A 24,969-nucleotide genomic window follows, 5' to 3' on the forward strand; every position below is an offset into this window, starting at 1 on the left:
AATCTTTAAAAAAAAAAGACTTCTTTTTTCTCTGGTGATTTTTATAGCCTCTGGTTTCTGTTTGAGGTAATTCTTTAGGAACTTTAAAGGCTTTCCTCAGAAGAGATGGAAAAAACAAGCACAGCCAAGAAGTGTATTGATGAGAAGAGACCAGAATAAAAGGGTTGACATTCCGTTTGCAAGCCAAGCATGTAAACAGCTGTCCAGTTAGTCCAGAACCAAAACTCTGGGTTAATCTGCATGTTCTTGCCACTAACTCAAAGGAACTGCTCCTCTGGAAACTCCACTTCTTCCCCCAAAATAAGGAGGATGAGTTTCTAGCATGGCTTCCATCCAAAACCTGGAGTGCTTGGCAGAGCAAGCCGTACAAGACTCCTTCCCTGACTCCCCAGAAGCTGAGCCTCTGGTAAAAGAGCTTTGATGAGAGCAGTAGCTGCTGCCCTGGTGTCAGAAGAGCTGCCTCTCCATTTGGGGTTTATAGCAATTATGGTGATTTATGCCTCTGGAGTGAAAATTAGCAATCTGGTGAGGTAACTAAAAATGAATGCATCTCTTCCTAGAGTTCACTCCACCCAGCTGAGCCACCAAATAAAACGAGCATATGGGGCAATTAAAGAGCTGAGCTCCTGCTCTCAGAGCTCAGCAGAACGGGACAGAGTTCAGGGGTCCAGGTTCCCCTGCCTGGTTCAATAATGATCACAAGTCCTAACAGGCATCCCCTTTGCCCCTCTATAGCGCCCCTAGTCCTGTTGTAAACACAAGCCTGTGGTTCCACCTTTCAAAGTCATTTGTTCCAGGACAGCTGTTTTACCCTCTTTTCTTGCAAATCTCTGAGAGAGAGGAAGGGGGAAGTAAGGATAAACCTCTATCACATGGGTATGTGTGGGGCAAAGATATTTTTTCTTCTTAGTCATATATTTGCCTTTACATGACCCAGAAAGACTGATCTTCCTTAACTTCCACAGCCCACACTCCAATATTGGTGTGAGGGGGACACCTGGGTGGCTCAGTGGGTTGTGCGTCTGACTTGTGATCATAGTTCAGGTCTTGATCTCAGGGTTGTGATTTCAAACCCCGAGTTGGGCTCCATGCTGGGTGTGAAGCCTAGTTTAAAAAAAAAATAAGTCAAATATTGGTGTGAGTAGAATTTATATGAAGCTTCTTTTTTTTTAAGATTTTATTTATTTATTCATGAGAGACAGAGAGAGAGAGAGAGAGAGAGGCAGAGACACAGGCAGAGGGAGAAGCAGGCTCCATGCAGGGAGCCCAACGTGGGACTTGATCCCAAGTCTCCAGGATCACACCCCGGGCTGCAGGCGGTGCTAAACCGCTGCGCCACCGGGGCTGCCCTATATGAACCTTTTTGAAAGACATAGAGATCTGATATTGATTGGTCATCCTCACCACTGAGCACATGCAGAAATCCCCATTCTGTTTTATCCCCATGTACTTGGACCTAATGGGACAAAGAGCAGTTGGAGTCACCCGGTCAGCTAGTCAGAAATTTGGATTTAAATGCAGTATTCAATCATTTGTATTACTCATGAAATTTTAGAGTTGGAAGGGATTTAAGAAATAATGTAATCAAACTCACTCTGAGATACTGAGTTAATTGGTCTGAGTGTGAAAAGTTCCCAGATGCATCTACTAAATAGCAAAGTTTGGGAACCACTGCCTTAATCTCCTAATGCAAGGTTTTTCTACTTCAGCACTATTGATATTTAGGGCCAGGACCATTCTTTGTTGCTGGGTTTTTCAACACATTGTAGGATGGTTAGCAGAATCTCTGGCCTCTACCTAGTAGATGCCAATATCATCCCCGGCCCCTCATTCACAAAAATCAAAAATGTCTCCAGAGATTGCCAAATATCTAGGGAGCAAAATCAGTCTGGTTAAGAGCCACCCCCCTAATGTCTTCAGCTCCTACCCTCCTTGACCGGTGGGTAGCATTGTAAAAACCCTCCCTAAGAAGACTCTCCTTAATTTGGCTTTCTCAATGTTGCCCTCTGACTCAGTATAAGGACATATTTGTATTCAAAACATGTTTACAGAGTGGACATAGAAGTTGCTCACATGTCTTTTGCTCACCTCTCTTAACCAATTATCTGCAAGGGAGATAAGAAATGTGACCTTCATTGTGGCAGCCATGTCTAGCTAAAGACTGGTCCTATAGTACTATAATACTGGATCATGTCTTTTTCCACTTTCTCCCCTTTCCACTGGCTGGATATGCAGATGTGGCAGTGTTGAGTCCTCTTGGATCATATGAACAAGGTCATGACTCCAGGGTTGCTGATGCAAAAAGATGGAAGAAGACTAACTCTCTGACCTCCCAGAGCCATCATACCAGCTCTAGACTGCTTACTCCTAAATTGTTATGTGACAGAGAAATACACTTCTAAAGAGACTAGCTGGCTACTCTCGAGCATGCAACTCTTGATCTTGAGGTTGTAAGGTTGAGTCCCACTTTGAGCATAGAAATTACTGGAAAATAAAATCTTAAAAAAATGAAATACGCTTCTGTCTGGCTTAAGCTACCATTATTTGGGTGTCACTATTACATCAGCTGAACCTGCAACCTAATCAAAACAGATTCAATCAAGTTCAACTATCACTCCCAGCAACTCTCAGATCTGTCTCCAGCCACTGCAACTCTGCCAAGGTCTGAGTCCACATTTCAGTTATCTATAGGGAGTAGCAGCTGGATACCCAACTAGGATCTTTAACTTTATATATCTAAACCTCTCACTAACTTGTCCTGCTATTTTCGCTAGTGCTGCTTAAAAGGCATCCCATTCTTCAAGTTACTGAGGCTCCAAATCTTTTTTTTTTTTTTTTTAAGATTTTACTTATTTATTCATGAGAGACACACAGAGAGAGGCAGAGACATAGGCAGAGGATGAAGCGGGCTCCATACAAGGAGCCCGACGCATGACTGGATCCCAGACCCCGGGATCACCCCTGGAGCTGAAGGCAGAGGCTCAACGGCTGAGCCACTCAGGCGTCCCTTGGGCTCCAAATCTTAAAGGCACATCTGAGTCATCCCACAGAAGTCCAACCCAAAGACATGCATGTGGTAGGCACAAAAAAGTTTCTCAAGTTGAAGGGATCAAGTGGCTTGCCCAAAGCCACACATTTAGTTAGAAATGTTTTGCTGTATGATAGAAACTGCACATTCAGATGATAGACAACTTCCTGGGTTTTTATGGGGCTGAAAATGTCATGAGGACACAGGCTTTCTTAGGAAAAGGTAGTGATTTGAGAAATTCTAAACTACAATTTAAATAAATGTTCTGCCAATTTCAGCCTTTGGCATACCATGCACTATAATTATATTCGTGTGTCTGTGTAATACAAGATACAATATAAGCATTTCATGTATTTTCATGGAGTAGATGTGACTCTTCACCCAAACATGCTCAAGCCTGCCTAATTCTTTGTAGGCCAGGGAGTATTTAGAATACTGAGATATTTTTGAAATTAAGAATCATTATGGGGGGCACATGGGTGGCTCAGTGGTTAAGTGTCTGCCTTTGGCTCAGATCACGATCCTAGGGTCCTGGGGTCAAGTCTCAAATCAGGCTCCCTGTAGGTATCCTGCTTCTCCCTCTGCCTATGTCTCTGCCTCTCTGTGTGTGTATCTCTCATGAATAAATAAATAAAATCTTTTTAAAAAAAGAATCATTGTGGGATCCTCTAGGCCAATTTTAAGCAAATCAGAAGATACCAAAATCAATATTTGAGCCATATGGCTGCTTTTACAATTGAATGCTGTAGCCAACCTTGTTTATGTATCCAAGATTTTTTTTTTTTAAAGATTTTTGAGCTATAGAAAAAGAAAGAGAATTGGTATTCATTGAGTATCTACTTAGGCATGTGGTTAAATGCTCCAGTGGTTATCATCAGAGCCCTGGGAGATAAGTAGGGACTGCAAGATATGAGAAAGTGGGGAGGCAGGCAGCAGGGCCATTTGGCCAGGCTTCAAATGATGGAGCCTCCAATTTTCGCTGCTTTTTAGAAGCAGATTTAAGCATGGCTGGTTTAAGCCTTGAACTATATTTTCCAACTCTTTCTAAAAGCCATTTGCCCCAATTGCCTTGGTCTGGACTAGTCATTCAGAGCTACACGTAAATTCCAGCTGAGTTTGCGATCAAGAAACTATCCCTTTGGCCACTTAGGAGACGGAGCTCATGTTATTATCACTCCAGCTCACAAGGAGACCTTTCTTCCTCCAGAGAACAAGGGAAGATGCTCTTTGGGTATCACTAGCTATTTATATGAATATGAAAGAAAGACTGATTAATGGCACATATTCTTATAGATTACAAATTGCATATATGAATTAAATTGCATATATAAAATTAAATTTCTGATTCACTAAAAAACTATTCCCTATAGTTTTCTCTTTTTTTAAAGATTTTATTTATTTATTCGTGAGAGAGGCAGAAACACAGGCAGATGGAGGAGAAGCAGGCCTCTGTGCAGGAGCCCATGTGGGACTCAATCCTGGAACTCTGGAGACAAAAGCAGACACTCAACCACTGAGCTACCCAGGCGTCCCTTCCCTATAATTTTCTACATTTTACCTTAACATTTACTCGTGTTTGTTTGGTTTTTTTAAAGATTTTATTTATTTATTCATGAGAGACACACACACACACACACACAGAGGCAGAGACACAGGCAGAGGGAGAAGCAGGCTCCATGCAGGGACTCGATCCCGGGTGTCCAGGATCACACCCTGAGCTGAAGGCAGCCCTAAACCACTGAGCCACCCGCCCACCTTTACTCGTTTTAAATCTGGTTAACATAAAACAGAAAGATTTCACTTTCAGTCAGTTATGTTCTTTTACACCTACACCAGTGCTTTTTGTCTTTTTGTCCATTCTGTAATAATACACTTCAGATTAGTTTGCATTTATTAATAGTTACAGAATTTCATCCACCATTTTTAAAGGTATTGTGTTTTTGTTTTTTTTTAAAGATTTTATTCATCCACTCATGATGGACACACGGGGAGAGAGAGGCAGAGACACAGGCAGAGAGAGAAACAGGCTCCATGCCGGGAGCCCAATGCGGGACTCGACTCCGGGACTCCAGGATCACGCCCTGGGCCAAAGGCAGGCACCAAACCCCTGAGCCACCCAGGGATCCCCTATTTTTAAAAGGTATTGTTTAATTAGACACTGAATCACTGAATTCTAGAATTTAGGTCTTGCCCAGGAAATAATTTGTTTAAAAGTAACTGCTTTGAGGGGCACCTGGGTGGCTCAGTCAGTTAAGCATCTGCCTTCAGCTCAAGTCATGATCCCAGGAATCCCAGCGTCTTGGGATTTGGCCCCTCCTTGGGCTCTCTGCTCAGTGGAGAGTCTGTTTCTCCCTCTCCCTCTATGCTCTCTCTCATTAATAAATAAAATCTTTTTATTTATTTTTTTAATCTTTTTTTTTAAAGTAACTGCTTTGCATACTTTTGGATTGTGAAAGTAAATATTGCATGTCATCAGATTTCTTTATATTAATACATTTTCTGGTTTGTCTCATTATTTTACTGCTCCCAGTCCTAGCTAGATCTAAGGGCAGGATGGAAGCATCAAAATGTCAATGTGGTGTTGGATGGTATGACAGGTCTCATTTTACATCATGAGCAAACTGAGCCTCAGAGGTGAAGTAACTGCACCATTGAGTTATCAGCCAGGCTCATGGTGAATCTCCCAGATCTCTGGAAATGGTTTTGTCTCTGCTGCTTGACACCCTCCATCCCCAACCTTGCCACATTTGATTGGTCTAGCACCAGACACCTGACCCATGCCAGGACAATCAGACTTCTTTTCTAGGATATTTGGTATTGGAATAGGGAAAAGAGACCAGGCCTGCTCTAATGGTAAAGTTATGATCCATGAGACACAAGAGCTACTAGAATAAAGCCAAACACATTAGAGAGGGTGAAAAGAAAGAAGAAGAAGAAGAAGAAGAAGAAGAAGAAGAAGAAGAAGAAGAAGAAGAAGAAGGAGAAGAAGAAGGAGAAGAAGAAAGAAATCCATGGGAGAGAGTGTCCTAGAGCCATTTAAGTCCTTGGTTCCAGTTATCCCCTTCTAGATGCTTGGGGATCTTTCCACTAAATTCCTCCTTTTTGCCTAAGCTGAGTCAAGTCATCTTTATGCAACTGGTAACTAGTGAGTAACAAAGAGATTGACTCCTGAGCCCATGCTCTGTTTGCTATAGTAGATCAAGTACATTCGATTGTTCAGATCTTGTCCCTAAACAATGTGAGAATCAACAGCACAAAGGCACCAAACCCAGACCTTCAGCTTTGCATGATTCGTACACATATTCAACTTCAGTTTCCCACAGTGTGGGGGAAGCCCACACTGATTCCCGCTGATGTTGTACCTTTAAAAATGACAGGTTCACCTAAGGGCATGGCTCACAAGGAAATATTATACTCCTAGCTATGTGTCTACACTGGACTTGGGTGGCTTGGTGAATAATCAGCCCTCTGGAGCCACACCCAGACAAACTCATATAGGCTTGAAAGAATGGGAAGGGAAAATAAAGGAAGCAGAAAAGGTGGGTACCTGGGTAGCTCAAGTCATGATCCCAGAGTCTTGGGATCGAGTACCGCATGGGATTTCCTGCTCCAGGAGGAGTCTCCTCCTCCCTCTTCCCTCTACCTCTCCCCCTTGCTCATATTCTCTCATTCTCTCTCTCAAATAAATAAATAAAATATATTTTTAAAGTAGAAAATGTGAGCTAAAGGCAAAGATAACAGGCCTCTCCATGGTTATATGCTTTACTGCTCCCAAAGTCCCTTCCCACGCATCATCTTGTGTTGGGTCCCATGGCAACCCAAGAGGGATAGAGAGCAGGCGCATATTAACCTACACTTGACAGAGAAGAAGACTATGAAAAGATATGTACTCCTGTGCCAGGAGCATAGTAGGTGTTCATTAAACTCATTCCTTCACTTCATGTGCTACTGATGTTCAGATATTCAGTGACCATTTGATGAATGAAAGATGTAGCACAAAGGCGTGAAGTCATTTGTCCAATGTGCCACAGCTAATAAAGGGCAGAGGAGACACTGAAACCTGGGTTGCCTTGCTCTGCATCTGACTACAAGATGCAGTGAGCATTTCTACACCCTTCATGAATTCATGTAATGCGAGTTCAGAGACTTTAATTATCCACTAGCATGAGAGAGGCAGTGCCATTTGTTACTTCTCAGGCTGGCCAGCCCTACAGAAAGTAGACATTATTAGACCTCCTAGCATTGAAAGGTCTTGCTTCCCAAGCAAACTGTTTCAGAAACCTCAGACTGCAGCACAAAAATGCTCAAGAAAAAAAGAGCGATTACTGTAGGAGCTAGTGAGTGATTTATGGATCAGCATGCAGTCCCAATTCCCTTTCTGCTACTCTCAGTGGCATGCGAAGCTAATTCGAGGAGGCAGAAGGACATTCCATTGCCCAAGTTGTGTTAAAAGGGAGGCGAAAACCTTGCCCTTCTATGGTAGGCAATCCCAGAAGCAGAAAACGTGATTTCTCCTGCTGAGCACGTGAAGATGATTGAGGCCTGTCATTGCTTTATTCCCTTGTCACCAGAAGAATATCAGTTCAGAAATCACATGCAAAAATTAGATCAAAATTTAAATGCAGATGAAGGCGTTGCTGTCACTTGGGGAGTCTCCCCCAGCTGAAGTTGCAGAATCTCTTCCTGCACCCCCTGGGAGCCATCTGTCACTGACTCCCCCGGCGCCAACAGATGCTTCTGTTCCCTGGGCAGCCAGGATCAGCTGGGTGTGAGTCTCCAACTCAAATCTGTCTTGGACAATCAGAGTACCTGGCTAGATTCCAACTAGACCCGATCCCGAGGAAATAAATAGAATAAATCCCAGAGGAAGATGATTTGTTTCTTAAGGCAGCCTCTTTGGAGGTCAGTCAGCCACAATCAACTTGGTATTCCCTTGGGCTCTGGAGAAAATGAGCACTCAGACTTATCACAGGTCCCAGGGTAGTTCCAGGCGCTGCATAATTCAAGCCAGCAATGCAGCAAAGCAACTGAGTGCTGCAGGATAAATGCTTTAGCAGTGCAGCTACCCTGTGGTTGACCCCCTCAAACCTCAAGTGAAGGAAGGAGATTGTAAATGGCATTGGTCCACCTACGTTGGTGAACAGCATCCAGAGAATTTATTAATACTCACCAAAATCAGGATGCCTGGGTGTCCCCGTTGCTTAAGCATCTACCTTCAGCTCAAGTCATGATCCCAGCATCCTGGGATGGAGCCCCACATCAGGCTCACTGCTCAGCAAGGAGCCTGCCCCTTCTTCTCCCTCTCCCTCTGCTCCTCTTCTTACCCACTCCTACTCTCTCTCTCTCTCTCTCAAATAAATGAATAAAATCTTAAAAAAAAAAAAATACTCACTGAAGTCACCAAGAGACTGACCTAATGAGGCCAGAGTTGACCCTCTACAATGAGCACGAACCTTCCCAGTGCTAGGAGTACTCCAGTCTGAAATTATGCAGGTGCCTGGACCACATGGTACCTGTATCAGTTGGATGGTCCTGACCTACTGGGTGAGGATCTCTTAGGTTTATAGAGTCCTGAGGTCCTGAGGAATGCTTCTCAAAAGGTCAGCGGTTCTCTTAAAAACTTTATTGTTTCAGTATTTGGCAATATCCAAATAATTTTTAAATCGTGTTTCTACAAATATATCCTATAGACATGTGCACAGAAGCATGCAAGGCTACATTTCCAAAAGCAAAAGATATTCATGGCCCCACTGCTTAGAATAGTGAAAGGCTACCAATAACCCTAATGCCCATCACCAGGGAAATGGTTAAATGAGTTGCAGTACAACCATATGGTGAGTAGCCATGAATTGGCAGAGGGGTATGATACCATCATTTTTTTTTCTTTCTTAAAGAATAGATGATACAGATGGATATAAACACACTTAGAAACATATGTTTTTATACATATCTAATCTAGAAAGAAGCACAGGAAACAGGAGAGAGAATTAAGAAAGGACAACTAATTTTTTCGATATCCTTGTATTCAGTTTAAACTAGAGCATTATTTTTAATTTTTTTAAAGATTTTATTTATTTATCTGACAGAGAGGGAGGGAGAGAGCACAAGCAGGGGGAGCAGCAGGGAGAAGGAGAGGGAGAAGCAGGCTCCCGTAGAGCAGGGAACCCGATGTGGAACTTGATCCTAGGATCCTGAGATCATGACCTGAAAGTAGATGTTTAACTGACTGAGCCACCCAGGCACCCCCAATTTTTTAAATTTGAATCCAATTTGCTGGGATACCTGAGGGGCTCAGTGGTTGAGCGCCTGCCTTTGACTCAGGGCATAATGTCAGGGTCGTGGGATCAAGTCCCACATCGGGCTCCCTACAGGGAGCCTGTTTCTCCTCCTTCCTGTGTCTCTGCCTCTCTCTGTGTGATTCTCATGAATATATAAGTAAAATCTTTTTTTTTTAAGATTTTATTTATTTACTCATGAGAGACACAGAGAGAGAAAGAGGCAGAGGGAGAAGCAGGCTCCATGCAGGGAGCCTGACATGGGACTTGATCCTAGGTATCCAGGATCACGCCCTGGACTGAAGGCGGTGCTAAACCGCTGAGCCACCCAGGCTGCCCTAAATAAAATCTTTAAAAAAAAATAAATTCAATTTGCCAACATATAGTACATCATTAGTTTCAGATACAGAGTTCAGTTACTCCGTTGCATATAATACCCAGTGCTCATCACATCACATGTCCTCCTTTCTTTTTTTTAAAAGATTTAATTTATTTATTCATTGAGAGACACAGAGAGAGAGGCAGAGACACAGGCAAAGGGAGAAGCAGAGACACAGGCAAAGGGAGAAGCAGGCTCCCCATGGGGTGCGTTATGCAGGACTTGATCCCAGGACCCCAGGATCACGACCTGAGTCAAAGGCAGATACCTAACCACTGAGCCACTCAGGTGCTCTATCTTGTGCCCTCCTTAATGCCCATCACCCAGTTACCCCATCCTCCCATTATCTTTAAATTTTTTAACTGTTTTTTTTTTTTTTTAATATATTCTATTCCTCGGTCTTTTTTTCAGAATGATGTCAGCCCAGCATCTGTCCCACCTGACCATTGTCTGGACCATTAATTTCCCAGTGAGCTTGCCATTGAACTTGATAGGCTTCTGTGAATTGTGACTCCGAGGTCCCTTCCCTGGCCACATCTATAAGGGGAAAATGTTCAATCATTTGACCCCATTATAGGTGGGTGATTCATGTGGTTGTACAATCATTTCTTCCTAGAAACAGTGATAAACAAGAGACCTGAACCAATTAAGGGGGACAAATCCACATTGTTAATACTCCTTCTGACCATCTTAAAACATACTGTCAAAAGAAAGGGTGGGGGTAGGATGGGGAGCTATTGTTTAACAGGTAGAGTGTTTCAGTTTTGCAAGGTGAAAAGAGTTCTGTGGATGGTGGTGCTGGTTGCACAATGAACATATTTACTGCCGCTGATCCTTACATTTCAAAATGGTTAAGATGGTTGATTCTAGGTGCATTTAACCACAAGTTACTAAATTATGCTTCACGCAGCCATCAGATCATGGTTTATTTTTTATTTTTATTTATTTATTAAAAAGATTTTATTTATTTATTCATGAGAGACACACAGAGAGAGAGGCAGAGACGTAGGCAGAGGGAGAAACAGTGGGACTCCATCCCGGTACTCCAGGATCATGACCTGGGCTGAAGGCAGGTGCTCAACCGCTGAGCCACCCAGGCTTCCCACAGTTTATTTTTTAAATGGTAACAAGAACATAAAACAAAAACAAATGCCCACTTTGGAAGGCATTCAATCTGAAAGCAGAATCAATAACAGCCATTGGAATTTTGGTAAATTAGACCCTCTCCCTCCTCAAAACAAAACAAAAAGTCCTTCATCTATTACTCGGCTCTAAAGAGCTGTTTTCTCCATGACAGGGTACTATTTTAAAAAGGAAAGATTTTTGCAGGACACCAGGAAGGGAGGCATTTGTAACCCTCTTGTAAAGCATCAGGACAGTTGAAAATTAATCGGGAGCCCTTGAGGGTGACAGATGAACAATGGACCAAGATGCCTAAAATGAGACAGTAGCCCTCCCAGAAGGATGTAAGCAGAAACATCCCAGCAGCAACTCCTGCAGGTAATCCCTATGCTCCTCAGTCACTCGGTAGCATCCAATTGCCTCACCTTGTCACATAGAGATGCCTGACTCTGGCTAACTCAGGAAAACCAGGGACATGTGGCAGGTTCTGCATATAAGACAGGTTTACTAACTGCAGGCTAGTAAGATGCTGGGTGAGTGAAAGGGGAAGGCTGGCTCCTCAGTCCTTGTCCTGATTTCCAGTTCAAATCTGGGTAGACTACAGGTCTGGAAAAAATGCTTTTGTCCTCAGAGATTCTAGAAAAATTATAAGGAGAAAACATTTTGAAAAATCTTTTGAGGGTAGCCCAGGTGGCTCAGCGGTTTAATGCCTGCCTTCAGCCCAGGGCCTGATTCTGGAGTTCCAGGATCGAGTCCCACATTGGGCAACCTGCATGGAGCCTGCTTCTCCCTCTGCATGTGTCTCTGACTCTCTCTCTCTCTCTCTCTCTCTCTCTCTCATAAATAAATAAAATATTTTAAAAATTTTTAAAAAGAAAAAAGAAAAATATTTTGAGCCAAGAAAAGGTATAGGTCTACATCCCCGTTCCCTCCCAAAGGCCGGCTACTTCCTTTGCTGCTGCAAGTGTTCTCCTAACACCTTTGAGCCTCAACTTTGTCATCTGTGAAGTGAGATAATAATAGTGCCTGTGGACAACACACAAGCAAACAGATAAATAAGTAAACAGGAAGATGTTTGATAGAAATAAGGGCTATGGGAAATATAAAGCAGGGGGATCAATTCATCTAGTGTTCAATTCAGACAAGACATAGGAGCACGTGGGATGGGTCAGGCACTGCTAGGTGCTGGAGATATGTCAATGAGCAAAACCTGACAGAGATCCCTACCCAACGGACATTAAGTTCCAGCTCCTGAGGATAAAGAGTGTGGGAATAAAAGGAGAGATCCTTTGTTAGAAGCAATGGTCAGGGGAAAGACTCTTTAAGGGACTTTTGATTTGAAAAGGAAGTCTCTCCAAGAACCTTGCAGGAGAACGGCAGATGTAAAGGCCCTGAGGCAGATAGGCAGCTTTCAGAAAGAGAAAGGAGGTCAGTGAAGCTGAAGCAAAGCAGGAGGGAACTGACACTTTCTGGAAAAGTCCACAGGTTTCCAAACTTCAGAACTACAGGTGGGCGGGAGAGCCCTGAGACACCGGCTATGGGAACGGGTTTGGAGGATGGGAAGGTTTTCACTTCTTTCTTCCGTTTGCCCATTTCCCTCTGCCTGGAACACAACCCTGAAAGGGACTCATCCAGCCTTCTAATCTGAACTCCCAAGGAAGTAAGAGTTCCGGTGAGGAAACACTGCTGGGCCACCACCCACCAGGCAGGACCCAATCACCCTCTCCAAACTTGGGAGACTCCCTCTGCCAGATGCACACCTCCCTTGCTGGAGGGAATGGAGGCACCAGGACAAGTGCTATAATGGTTAGACTAGATTTTTCCAGCATCCAAGTGCCAGTCACCTCTTACTTCTCTGTTTTGTTAGAGTGCAGAATCTATTTTCTGCCCCCAGGTGCTGAACGTGAGATGAAGCGGCACTTTGGTCGGCTCCGGGGTTTGCTTTCTCCGGGGAAATCCCCCCGCCCCCACCCCAAGCGGCCTGGACAAACCCACTTTCATTCTCGTGGATTTCCCACCTCAGGGTGTGAGGCTGTCAGGCCCAACAACTGGTAAAGAAAAGCATCCCTACAAGGACAGCCTCAGAGGTGTAACATGGTGCTTTGGGGGGTAATTTGCACTGGAAGTAGATGTGGGAAATCGTTCTTAATTTGCAGTTCACTGGCACTTCACACGGTAACAAAAGTCGCTGATTCTCATGGTAAGGGGCCAGAGCAGTAATGCCTTTTGCATCTCTCTCTCTCTCTCTCTCTCTCTCTCACACACACACACACACACACACACACACACACACGCACTGTGATTTGCCACCTTTTACTTCAGAGGAAAAAAAACGAGTTCAGAGACACAAACCAAGAGCTGGCAGGCAGAGAGGGGAGGGTCAGGACTTCACTCCTCCTGGGGTAAGAATGAACTACCCTCCCTTGCCCCAGGGCTCAGCACTTCCTCAGTCACTTCTGGGAAGACTCTCCTAACCTCAGAGTGCTGACAAACTGGCTTCTTGGCCCTGCAAGAGCTGCCGCCAGGAACTGAGAGGTGTCAAGGTAGGAACTTCGAAGAAGCTCCATCTGAGATGAGGTTGGACAGTTGCCTTTCTGGAAGTGGCAAGTTGCTAGAGTATGGCAGAGTCAGTGTCGTTTATCCTGATGAACAAACTTGAGTCGGTCTTCTACATAGAGAAACAGGGAACCCAGAGGAACAGGCACCCCAGATCCCAGTCCTAGGAGGAGACAGTGGGGACCCCAAAGGGCAGCTTAGGGAGGCTTCACCCATTCCCTGTTAGCGATTTGCTCTGCTCCCTGGTCTTGATGGGGATGTTGACATTGACTGTTTTTCTAGTCTTTTCTAAAGGGCAAGCCCCTACTCCCACTGTCCATGTGGTTGCCCTTTAATCCCTCTTGGAGAGAAATTTTGAAGCCATGCTGGTTAAAATAATAATAATAGTAATAATAATAATAATAATAATAACTCAAAAACCACTCTGACCCTTTGCCATCCACACTGCCAACCTCAAAATATTTTATATTTACAAAGTGCATCATCATTTTCACTCCCCTTCCCCCATAAACTACTGATTTGAATTTCATGACAAACCCATCAGGTAATAGGTAGGGATTATTGGCTCCTTTTTTACTTCAGAGGAAACTGATTCTCAGATGGGTTTAGTAACTTGGCCAAGGTCACCCAGCTAATTCAGGAAGTGGTGAAATAGAGCCACAGATCCAAGCATCCAGATTCCTAGTTCCAAAATCTTAACACCTTGTCCTCTCTGCTCCAATTAACTTCAGATTCACCCAGATCTTGGAGGATGGCAGACAGAGACCACATGTGCTTGGGTTGGCCACAGAAGATATGGACCTGGCTTTGAGAAATGGCAATGCATCCTCAGTGACAGCCTTGTTACAATGATTAAATCGTCCTGTGTTGGTGACAGATTGGAAGATTGGGAGGCAGGTGGACTGTGAACCCAAGAGTGCCTCAGGGACAGACCAACCAATGAGAGTCATCCATCACTAGTTGCTGGCAGGGCCCGATGGACTCCTCCAATGTCTCTGGGGACCCGACAGCCCGGGGACCCTGATGAGCCAGATGTTATCTACCGCCATTTACATTTAAAATTCCTCATTTCTTGGCATGGATTGATGGAGGAAGCATAAAGGGGTGATGTAACGAGGTTGGTACTTTCAGCTCCTTTCTGACCTCCATTTAGGGCAACCTCAAGGGGGAAGTTCTCCTAAGGTTAAATGGCTTTAGGTGATGAGCAGGAGTACAATGAGACAACTCAGCCGAGAAGTCTCAGAGGTCTGTGGAGGGCAATTTGGCAGAATCTACCAGACTTTTAAAGGAATTGAATTTGTCCTGCAAATATATTCTCTCCTGGGCCAAAGGAAACATTCACAAAGACAGTCATCATCGCATTTGTATTGCTACAAATATCTATTAATGAACAAATATCTGTTAAGCACTGAGGATATGGTAGGAACCAGGCCAAAATAGCTGCCCTCATGAGCTTTCATCCTAGAGAGGAAAACATTAATTCATCCTGCCAATGAATCTTTACTGACCCCTCCTCTGTGCCAGGCATTGTTCTAGGAGAGAATTGCCAGATAAACTACAGGCTGCCTAGTTGATTATTTTTTTAAGTTTTAATTTGTTTATTCATTTAAGCAATCTCTACACCCAAAGAAGGACTCAAACTCATGACCCCAAGATGTAGAATCGTATGCTTTTCCTCCTGAGCCAATCAGGTGCCCCTGCCCAGTTAAATTTGAACATCAGATAAGCACAATATTTTTTTAGTATAACTATGTCCCAGTGTCCTATCTTCTTAGGGCATAAATATAGGAGATACTTACATTTTTTTTTAATTTTTTATTTATTTATGATAGTCACACAGAGAGAGAGAGAGAGAGGCAGAGACACAGGCAGAGGGAGAAGCAGGCTCCATGCAGGGAGCCCAACGTGGGATTCAATCCCGGGTCTCCAGGATCGCGCCCTGGGCCAAAGGCAGGCGCTAAACTGCTGCGCCACCCAGGGATCCCCGAGATACTTACATTTTTAAAAAATTCATTGTTGGGTGTCTGGGTGGCTCAGTCAGTTGAGTGTTAAAACTTTTGATTTTGACTCAGGTCGTGATCTCAGGGTCATGGGATCAAGGCCGGTTGGGCTCCTCACTTATCTGGGAGTCTGCTTCTCTCCCTCTTCGTTTGTGCCCTCCCTCGGCCCGTGCTTGCTCTTATGCACGTGCTCTCTCTCTCTTGCTCTCTCTCTCTCTCTCTCTAAAATAAAACAAACAAATAAATTTTTAATAATATATATTCATTGTTTATCTAAAGTTCAAATTTAACTGGGAAGGCTGTATTTTAATTTGCTCTCTGACAAAATTCAAAGAACATTGTTTGTAAGAGAAAAAGTTCAGAAACAACCTAAGTGCCCATCAACAGGGGACTTAAATAAATTATGGTAAACCCAAGCCATAGGAAATTATTACCAAAAAAATAATAAGGTAGGTCTATATTATGATTTGGAATTACTTCCAAGATGCGTAGTTAGGTGAAAAGAGGAAGGCTTGAAATAGTGTACAAATGATCCCACCTTCTGGTAAAGAAAGAGATATAGAGATATGTACATATATGTCCATGGAAGGTGCTTGTTTCTACAGAAGGAGTATAAGAAAATTGGGGATTACAAGGGTGCCACAATGTATACCCTTCTGCACCTTCTGCATTTTGAAATCTACCCATACATTACTTACTCTTTTCTTAAGATTTTATTTATTTATTCATGAGAGACACAGAGAAAGAGGCAGAGACATAGGCAGAAGGAGAAGCAGGCTCCCCACAGGGAGCCCAATGCGGGATTCAATTCCAGGACCCTGGGATTACACCCTGAGCCAAAGGCAAACGCTCAACCACTGCATGACCCAGGTGCCCCCATACATTACTTATTTTTAAACAAATTGTGTGTGTGTGTGTGTGTGTGTGTGTGTGTGTGTTAAAAAAACCTTGTCTCCTGGGGCTGTAAGATTCTTGGACAGAGTCTCCATAGCCTCCCTGAGCGTCTTCCACAATCATGATTTCAGGATGTTCCCAGAGGCAGGAGATGGGGGTCACTTGAGTTCAACATCAAGAACCATGGCATAGGGGCACCTGGGTGACTTAGTTAAGCATCTGCCTTCGGCTCAGGTCATGATGGTGGGATCCTGGGATAGAGCCCTGCAATGATCACCCTGCTCAGCGGGGAGTCAGGCCTCTCCCTCTGCACCACCCCCCTCAATTCACGCTGTCTCTCTCTCTCTCTCAAATGAATACATTTTAAAATCTTAAAAATAAAAAAATAAAAAAACAGGAACTCCTGGGTGGCTCAGCAGCTGAGAGTCTGCCTTGGGCTCAGGGCATGATTCTGGAGTTCTAGGATGGAGTCCCACATCAGGCTTCCTGCATGGAGCCTGCTTCTCCCTCTGCCTATGTCTCTGCCTCTCTCTCTCTCTCTCTCTCTCTCTCTGTCTCTCATGAACAAATAAATAAAATCTTTTAAATAAGCAAACAAACAAACAAACAAACAGGGAAGCCTGAGTGGCTCAGAGGTTGAGCGGCTGCCTTCAGTTCAGACGATGATCCCAGGGTCCTTGGATTGAGTCCTGCATTGGGCTCCCACATGGAGCCTACTTCTCCCTCTGCCTATGTCTCTGCCTCTCTTTCTGTGAATAAGTAAATAAAATATTAAAAAAAAAAAAACATGGTACACAAGTAGGACCAGATACATGATTCTCAGGACCCAGTATAAAATGTTGACTCTTTATTCATAAAATATTAAGAATTTCAAAGGAGTAGCTGTGGAACATTAAATCAAGCATGGAAGAAGGGGATGGTTTTGCCACAAGACAGCCAGCCAGCCCTGCAAAGCAGACAAACCCCATGGCTGTTAGTAGGTTTCCTCAAACAAGGACACCTGGGAATATACATCCTCACAGAGTCATTTTCCATGCTCACTGCTGCCATGGTCATGAGCTCAGAAGAGAAACCAAAGCAATAAAATAAACATAAATCAAAACCAACCATGTTAATAAAATGGATCCAGAGGGTCAGTGTGGCAGACCGAACATTAGGATTCAGACAGCTTTAGTATCTTCCTGGAAAAATTACACAAATTGCTGTCAGAGGTATTTCAAAGTTCACACAAAATATGTCTCCTGGCTCATTTAACTCCCATTTCCCCAGCAGTAAATTATTAACAGAACAAGCTTGAGCTGGTACAGCTGTTGTTCCAACATCGGCCTGACGTCCACATGGAAAACTGCTCAACGATTTGTACTGGACCGGACCCAGGGCTAAATCCATGTCTCCTTGAGTGCCAGCCCCTGGCTACAGGGACAAAAGTGTCCAGCCTCCTTTTGCAGTGGGGGTGCAGGGTCCCCATCAAGAGGTCAAAGGCGCCCCTGCAGCCTCAGAGCAGCAGTCCAGTGATTGGCGACCTCATGAGGCCAAGGACACCAGCGCGTGGCCCACAGAGGCTGTCAGTGGGGAAGAAGGAGAAGGGGGTAGAGGTAGGCAAAGGAGGGAGGGGAGAGGATCGACCAAGAGAAGATATAGAAGCTTTGGGACAAAATATGTGGTTTCAAGATGCAGCTTTCACATTTCACCAATCCCATCCCCGTTTCTGGAAGTCCTTCCTGTCCTTGAGGCTGCTGAGGGAAGGATTTCCTCCAGGAAGACTTCACTGATTGCTACAGAACCGTGTTGCTACAAGAAGAAATAACAGCGGGGTGCCTGGGTGGCTCAGTGGTTAAGCATCTCTTAATTTTGGATCAGGTGAGGACCTCAGGGTGGTGAGATCAAGCCCTGAGTCGGACTCTGTGCTGGGTATGGAGCCTGCTTAGGATTCTCTCTCCCTCTCTTTCCCTCTCTCTTTCTTTCCCTCTCTAAAAAAATAAAAAAGAAGAAAAGAAAGAATAGCTAACATTGGTGGAGAATTTCCCACATGCCACCTGCATCATCTCGTTTAGTGCCTCCAGCCCTTCCAGGTGGGCGTTATTACTTGCCCTAGTTTTGCAAAGGAGGAAACCGAGGTACAGAAAGTTTAGTAACCTGCCCAAGGTCACACAGGGGACAAGTGTGCAGTTGGGACCAGCCTGAATCTGGAGCCCTCGCTTTGAGCCATTAGGCACTCCCATTTCTTTTTTCTGCTTCACTTTGTGCTCTCAGGTGGCTCAGACATTTGTACCTGTGGTATGGCTGGTGGTGTCCCAGCATCACCTCTCCGCCCCCACACCTGAGAAAGGTCCCTTGAGCCCAGGACTTACTCATACCTCCATTTCTCCAGCAACCCAGTACAAAGTCTAGTAAGTGGTAGGTGCTCAATAAATATTAACACCATTCCTTTCTTCACTCAGACATATGTACAAAGAAGATTGTGTCTCAGCTACAGATCGGGGAAAATTATTTACAAGTCACATACCCAACACAGGATTTGTATCCAGAATATATAAAGAGTTCTCATAACTGAACAAACAGGGCAACTCAATTTAAAAATTAGCAAAAGAGGGATCCCTGGGTGGCGCAGCGGTTTGGCGCCTGCCTTTGGCCCAGGACGCGATCCTGGAGACCCAGGATCGAATCCCACATCAGGCTCCTGGTGCATGGAGCCTGCTTCTCCCTCTGCCTATGTCTCTGCCTCTCTCTCTCTCTGTGACTATCATAAATAAGTAAAAAATTTAAAAAAATAAATAAAAATTAGCAAAAGAGGAGTGCCTGGGTGGCTCAACTGGTTAAGTGTCTGTCTTCAGCTCAGGTCATGATCTCAGGGTCCTAGGATTGAGTCCCTCATCAGGCTCCCTGCTCAGTGGGGAACCTGCTTCTCCCTCTCTCTGCTTATGCTCTTTCTCAAAATAAATAAATAAAATCTTTTTTTTTTAATTAAGCAAAAGAAAAAAATAAATAAATAAAATAAAATTTAGCAAAAGATAAGGGTGCATGGGTGGCTCCATTGGTTAAGTGGCAGACTCTTGATTTCCACTCAGGTCATGATCTCAGGGTGGTAGGATCAAGCCCCTCATTGGGCTCCATGCTTAGCAAAGAGTCAGCTTGAGGATTCTTTCTCTCTCTCCCTCTCCCTCTGCCCCTCTCCCCCACTCACACACTCTCTCTCTCTCTCTAAAATATAAATAAATCGGGCAGCCTCGGTGGCTCCGCGGTTTAGCGCCGCCTTCAGTCCAGGGTCTGATCCTGGAGACCCGGGATCGAGTCCCATCCCTACGTGGAGGCTGCTTCTCCCTCTGCCTCTGTCTCTGCCACTCTGTCTCTCATGAATAAATAAATAAAATCTTAAAAATATATACATATAAATAAATCTGTTTTTTAACAAGCAAAAGACATGAATCCTTTACCAAAGAGGATATTATAAAGATGGGAAACAAGCACATGAAAATATTTTCAATATCATTAGTCACTAGGGAAATGCAAATTAAAACCATGACAACTATTAGAATGACTAAAATAAAAACTACAGATAAAACCAAGTCTGGCAATGATATGGAGCTCTCTCCTCCATTGCTGGTGAGAATGCAAAATGGAATATAGTTTCGCAGTTCCTATAAAGTTAAGCATACATACATTTACCCTGCAACCCAATATTCCCAATCTTGGGCATTTACACTGAAGAAATGAATATTTATGTCCACACAAAAACCTGTAAACATATATTTATAGCATCTTTATGTATAATTGCCAAAAACTGACAACAAGACTCAAATGTCTTTTAGTGGTTGAATGGATTTTAAAACCCTGTAGAACATCCAAACAATAGAATACTACTCAGCAATAGAAAGGAACAAACTTTTGGTACACACAACTTGGATGAATCTCAAAGGCATTTATGCTGAGGAAAAGAGGCAAGCCTCAAAAGGTTACATGCTGTATGATGCCATTTGCATGTCATTCTCAAATAGTGAAACTAGAGGGCTGGAGAAAAGATCAGGAGATGCCAAGGGATAGAGGTAGGGGAGGAGCAGCAATAAAGGGATAACACAAGGGAGTTTGGGGGGACAATGAAACAATCCTGTATCCTGATTTTGGTAGTGGTTATATAAATCTATATATGTGTCAAAATTTATAGAACTACCCACTAGGGGGGTGCCTGGCTGGCTCAGTTGGAAGAGCATTCAACTCTTGATCTTGGGGTTGTAAGTTCAAACCCCATGTTGGGGAGCTTACTTAAAGAAATAAAACTTAAAAAAAAAGAAGACGAAGAAGAAAAGAAAGAAAGAAACTTCCTGGAGCACCTGGGTGGCTCAGTTAGTTAGGCATCTGCCTTCCTCTCAGGGCATGATCCCAGGGTCCTGGGATCCAGCCCCACCTCTGATTCCCTGCTCAGTGGAGAGCCTGCTTCTCCCTCTCTCTCTGTCGCTCCCCCTACTTGCACACCCTCTCTATCAAATGAATAAATAAAATCCTTCAAATAAAAAAAAGAAAGAACTACCCATTAGGATGGCTATAAGCAAAAAGAAAGAGAATTACAAGTGTTGACAAGGATGTACAGAAATTGGAACCCTGATACATGGAGGGAGGGAGGGAATGTAAAATGATGCAGCCACTTTGGAAAATAATGTGGCAGTTCCCCAAAAAGTTAAATATGGAGTTAACATATGACCCCATCATTCCACTCTTCGATATATGCCCAAGAAAATTAAAATATGTTCACACAAAAACTTGCTTACAAATGTTCATAGCAGCATTATTTATAATAGTCAAAAAGTGGAAACAACCCAAGTGTCCATTAACCGATGAATGGATAAACAAAATGTGGTATGCCCATACAATGAAATATTGTTTGACAATAAAAAGGAATGAAGTGCTGATACATGCTATAACATGGATGAGTCTTGAAAACATGCTAAGTGAAATAAACCCAACGCAGAAGATCACATGTGGTGCAATTCCATTTATATGAAATGTCCAGAACAGGCAAATCCATAGAGACAGAGAATAGACTCATATTTGCCAGGGATTGTGGGGAGGGATAAATGGGGAGTAAATACTAAAGGGTACAAAGTTTCTTTTGGGAATGATGAAAATGTTCTGGAATTAGCGGCAGTGATTACACAACTTTGCAAACATATTAAAAGTCATTGAATTATGTACTTTACAAGGGTGAATTGGACTTCCTGGCTGGCTCAGTCAGTGGCATACATGACTCTCAATCTTGAGGTTGTGAATTTGAGCCCTACTTTGAGTGGAGAGATTACTTAAAAATAATAATCTTTTTTTTAAAAGGGTAAGGGGCACCTGGGTGACCCAGTCAGCTAAGCATCTGACTCTTGATTTCAGCTCAGGTTGTGATCTCAGGGTTGTGAGATCGAGACCCACATCAGGCTCACGTGCTGGGTATGGAGCCTGTTTGAGATTATCTCTCTTTCTCTCTCTCCGCCTCTTCCCCATAAAAGAGTGAATTTCATAGTATGTGAATTATATGGACAAAAATATTCATAGAACTGTATGTACACCAACAGAAAACACTGTTTTAAGATTTTATTTATTCAAGAGAGACACAGAAAAAAAATTTTTTTTAATTTAAAAAATTAAAAAAAAAAGAGAGACACACAGAGAAAAGCAGAGACAGGCAGAGGGAGAAGCAGGCTCCTTGTGGGGAGCCCGATGCAGGACCCAATCCCAGGACCCCAGGATCACGACCTGAGCCAAAGGCAAATGCTCAACCACTGAGCCACCCAGGTGCCCAACAGAAAACATTTTTAATTAAATTTAATAAAAGTAGCATTTGTGTTTGCAGGGAGGGAACCAAGCTCTCGCCTGTTTTGTTTCTCACACACTAAATGCTTAGGAGAGTGTTGCCCAAGTAGCTACACATTGGAACCACTTGAAGGTCTTTATAAACTTCTGATGTCTGGCAACCATCTCCAGACATTGTGATTTAATTGATCTGGGGTGCAAGGTGGGTACTGAGAGTTTTGAAAGATTCCAGGGTGATCTAACATGTAGCAAAATTTGAGAACCAGGAAGCCCGGGTGGCTCAGCGGTCTAGCGCTGCCTTCAGCCCAGGGCGTGATCCTGGAGACCGGGTATCGAGTCCCGCTTCGGGCTCCCTGCATGGAGCCTGCTTCTCCTTCTGCCTGTGTCTCTGCCTCTCTCTGTGTGTCTCTCATGAATGAATTAATAAAATCTTTTTAAAAATTTTGAGAACCACTGGCTTAGCAAATATTTGATGAACAATCATTCCAGGGAGCCAAAAGTCAGTCCTCTCCCTCAATTCACTTCAGAGAAGTCAGATCGGATTTGTCCTTGGCCAAAAGAACAAATGCAATCATTCCTGCTAGGGGGGTGCCTGGCTGGCTCAGTTGGAAGACCATTCTGTTCACAAGCTGGACAGAAACAAATTAGAACATTCCTTCCAGTTCCTTAAGGGCCACTGCTCTCTCCACAAACATGTGGTTGATAAGACCATCAACAATTCAAGGAGAATATGTTCTGCAGTGCCATGCCTCCTCCATCCTGCTCAGGCTCTCTCACTGCCCCCAATGGTAGTTGGGGACGAGAATGTGGAGGAGGGGAGGAACCACTTAATAAACCCATTCTCAGTAGGATGTAGCAAGCTTTGTTCATCATCCTTCCGAGGGACAGTCACATTTTCAAAGAAGACCAGATGTCAAACAAAAACATGAATGGCTAAGGATAGAATTTCAGATGCTAATAAGGGTGGTTTGGGAGAAGAGGGTCTCTTTCCCTTGACTTTTCAGGCATGTGTCTGTACAGGTCCTGATCATTTGGATCCTGTTTTCCAGGATCAGAACAGAGAATGAGATCGTAGCTAGCAGCCTTCCAATCGCTTAATGACTGGTTTGAACTGAAATTTCAGTTATGATTAGCTATTGTCTGTGGTATTTATGGACTTTATTGGGGAAGTAATCCCACACTTAATTGAAGGCACTTTTGTATTATCCACTGTTGTTTGATGCAGGTGAGTCTTCTCTCCCTGTTTTAGTTATTAAGACTTTTGGTTGCAGATTGCAAAAACCAACTCAAGGATTAAGCAACGAGGGAGTTTACAATAAGATTGCAGATGGGACTAGGAAAAGGTAAACCTTGAGGAGAGCAGAATCCGGGAATATAAGATCAGGGAGTAGAAACTGGGGCTCCACCCTAGTGGATGGGGAAGTTAGAACTCAGAGAATAATAATCACCTAATGCTAATTGGATATTTGCCATGTGCCAGCCACTGTTCTAAATCCTGCATGTTAATCCAATGAGTTTATTATTTCATCATCATCATCATCATCATCATTATTAATATGAGGTACATTACTATTACTGTTGCCATTTCACAAATGAAGAAACTAAGATACACAGAAGATGTCCAAAGTCTTCCAACCTTTGAAACTTCCTGCATTTAAACTCAGGCAGTAAAAAAATAAAAAATAATAAACTCAGGCAGTTTGGTTTCAGAATCCACATATTTAACCACCATGTGAATGATGCTCCCCCCCCCTTTAAAGATTATTTATTTATTCATGAGACACACAGAGAAAGAGAGGTAAAGGCACAGGCAGAGGGAGAAGCAGGCTCCATGCAGGGAGCTAGACGTGGGACTCCATCCCGGGTCTCCAGGATCAGGCCCTGGACTGAAGGCGGCGCTAAACCGCTAAGCCCTGAGAGCTGCCCATGAATGAAGCTTTTAAAGAACTGTGCAGGGATCCCTGGGTGGCGCAGCGGTTTGGCGCCTGCCTTTGGCCCAGGGCGCGATCCTGGAGACCTGGGATCGAATCCCACGTCGGGCTCCCGGTGCATGGAGCCTGCTTCTCCCTCTGCCTGTGTCTCTCTCTCTCTCTCTCTCGAATAAATAAATAAAATATTAAAAAAAAAAAAAAAAGAATTGTGCAGTGGGCAACCTGTATATCCATATATAGTAGGCCTGCCTGTGGAATAGGACTAAACCAATGTTTCTCAACAGGGGCACTATGGGGATTGAGGGTCAGATAATTTATTGTACTGGGCTTCCTCAACTCTATTTGCTAAATGCCAGTATTAATCATTCCAATCATTGTGACAATCAAAATGCTCCCAGAAGAGAGTACCAACCTCAGTAGAGAACCACTGGAATAGACACCCCCAAAAGGTGTCTACCTCTCTATTTTGTGAGCCCCTTGAGACCTAAAATCCATGTGTCTTCCTTTCCTCCTCCCCTAGCAACTGGCCCAAGGATCTGTGTATGTACTAACTCCACAGCGTAGAGCATGCATTGTGCCTAGAGCCTGAAGGTGCCTACCGTCCTCACCTCCAGGATATGGCTGAGCATTGAATGAATGAAGGTGTCCAGTCTTATCAACCTAAAGTAATAGGGATGAAAATATAAGTCATACATGGTAGATTCACCTCCAACAGCCCTTCACAAACATACAACAGCTTTCACAATTCATAAATTAGTCATTTCTATTATGAAAAAAGTAAGTAAAAAAATTATTTTTTTTAATTTTGGGAAAGCGAAAAATATTCGTAATCCTACTCCCTGAATAACTACTCAGTTTGGGGACGCCTGGGTGGCTCAGAGGTTGAGTGTCTGCCTTCAATTCAGGGCGTGATCCCGGGGTCCCAGGATCGACTTCCGCATCAGGCTCCCTGCATGGAGCCTGTTTCTCCTGTCTCTGCCTCTCTCTCTCC

This window comes from Canis lupus, chromosome 9, assembly GCF_003254725.2.
Source record: "Canis lupus dingo isolate Sandy chromosome 9, ASM325472v2, whole genome shotgun sequence".
Lineage (NCBI taxonomy): Eukaryota > Metazoa > Chordata > Mammalia > Carnivora > Canidae > Canis > Canis lupus.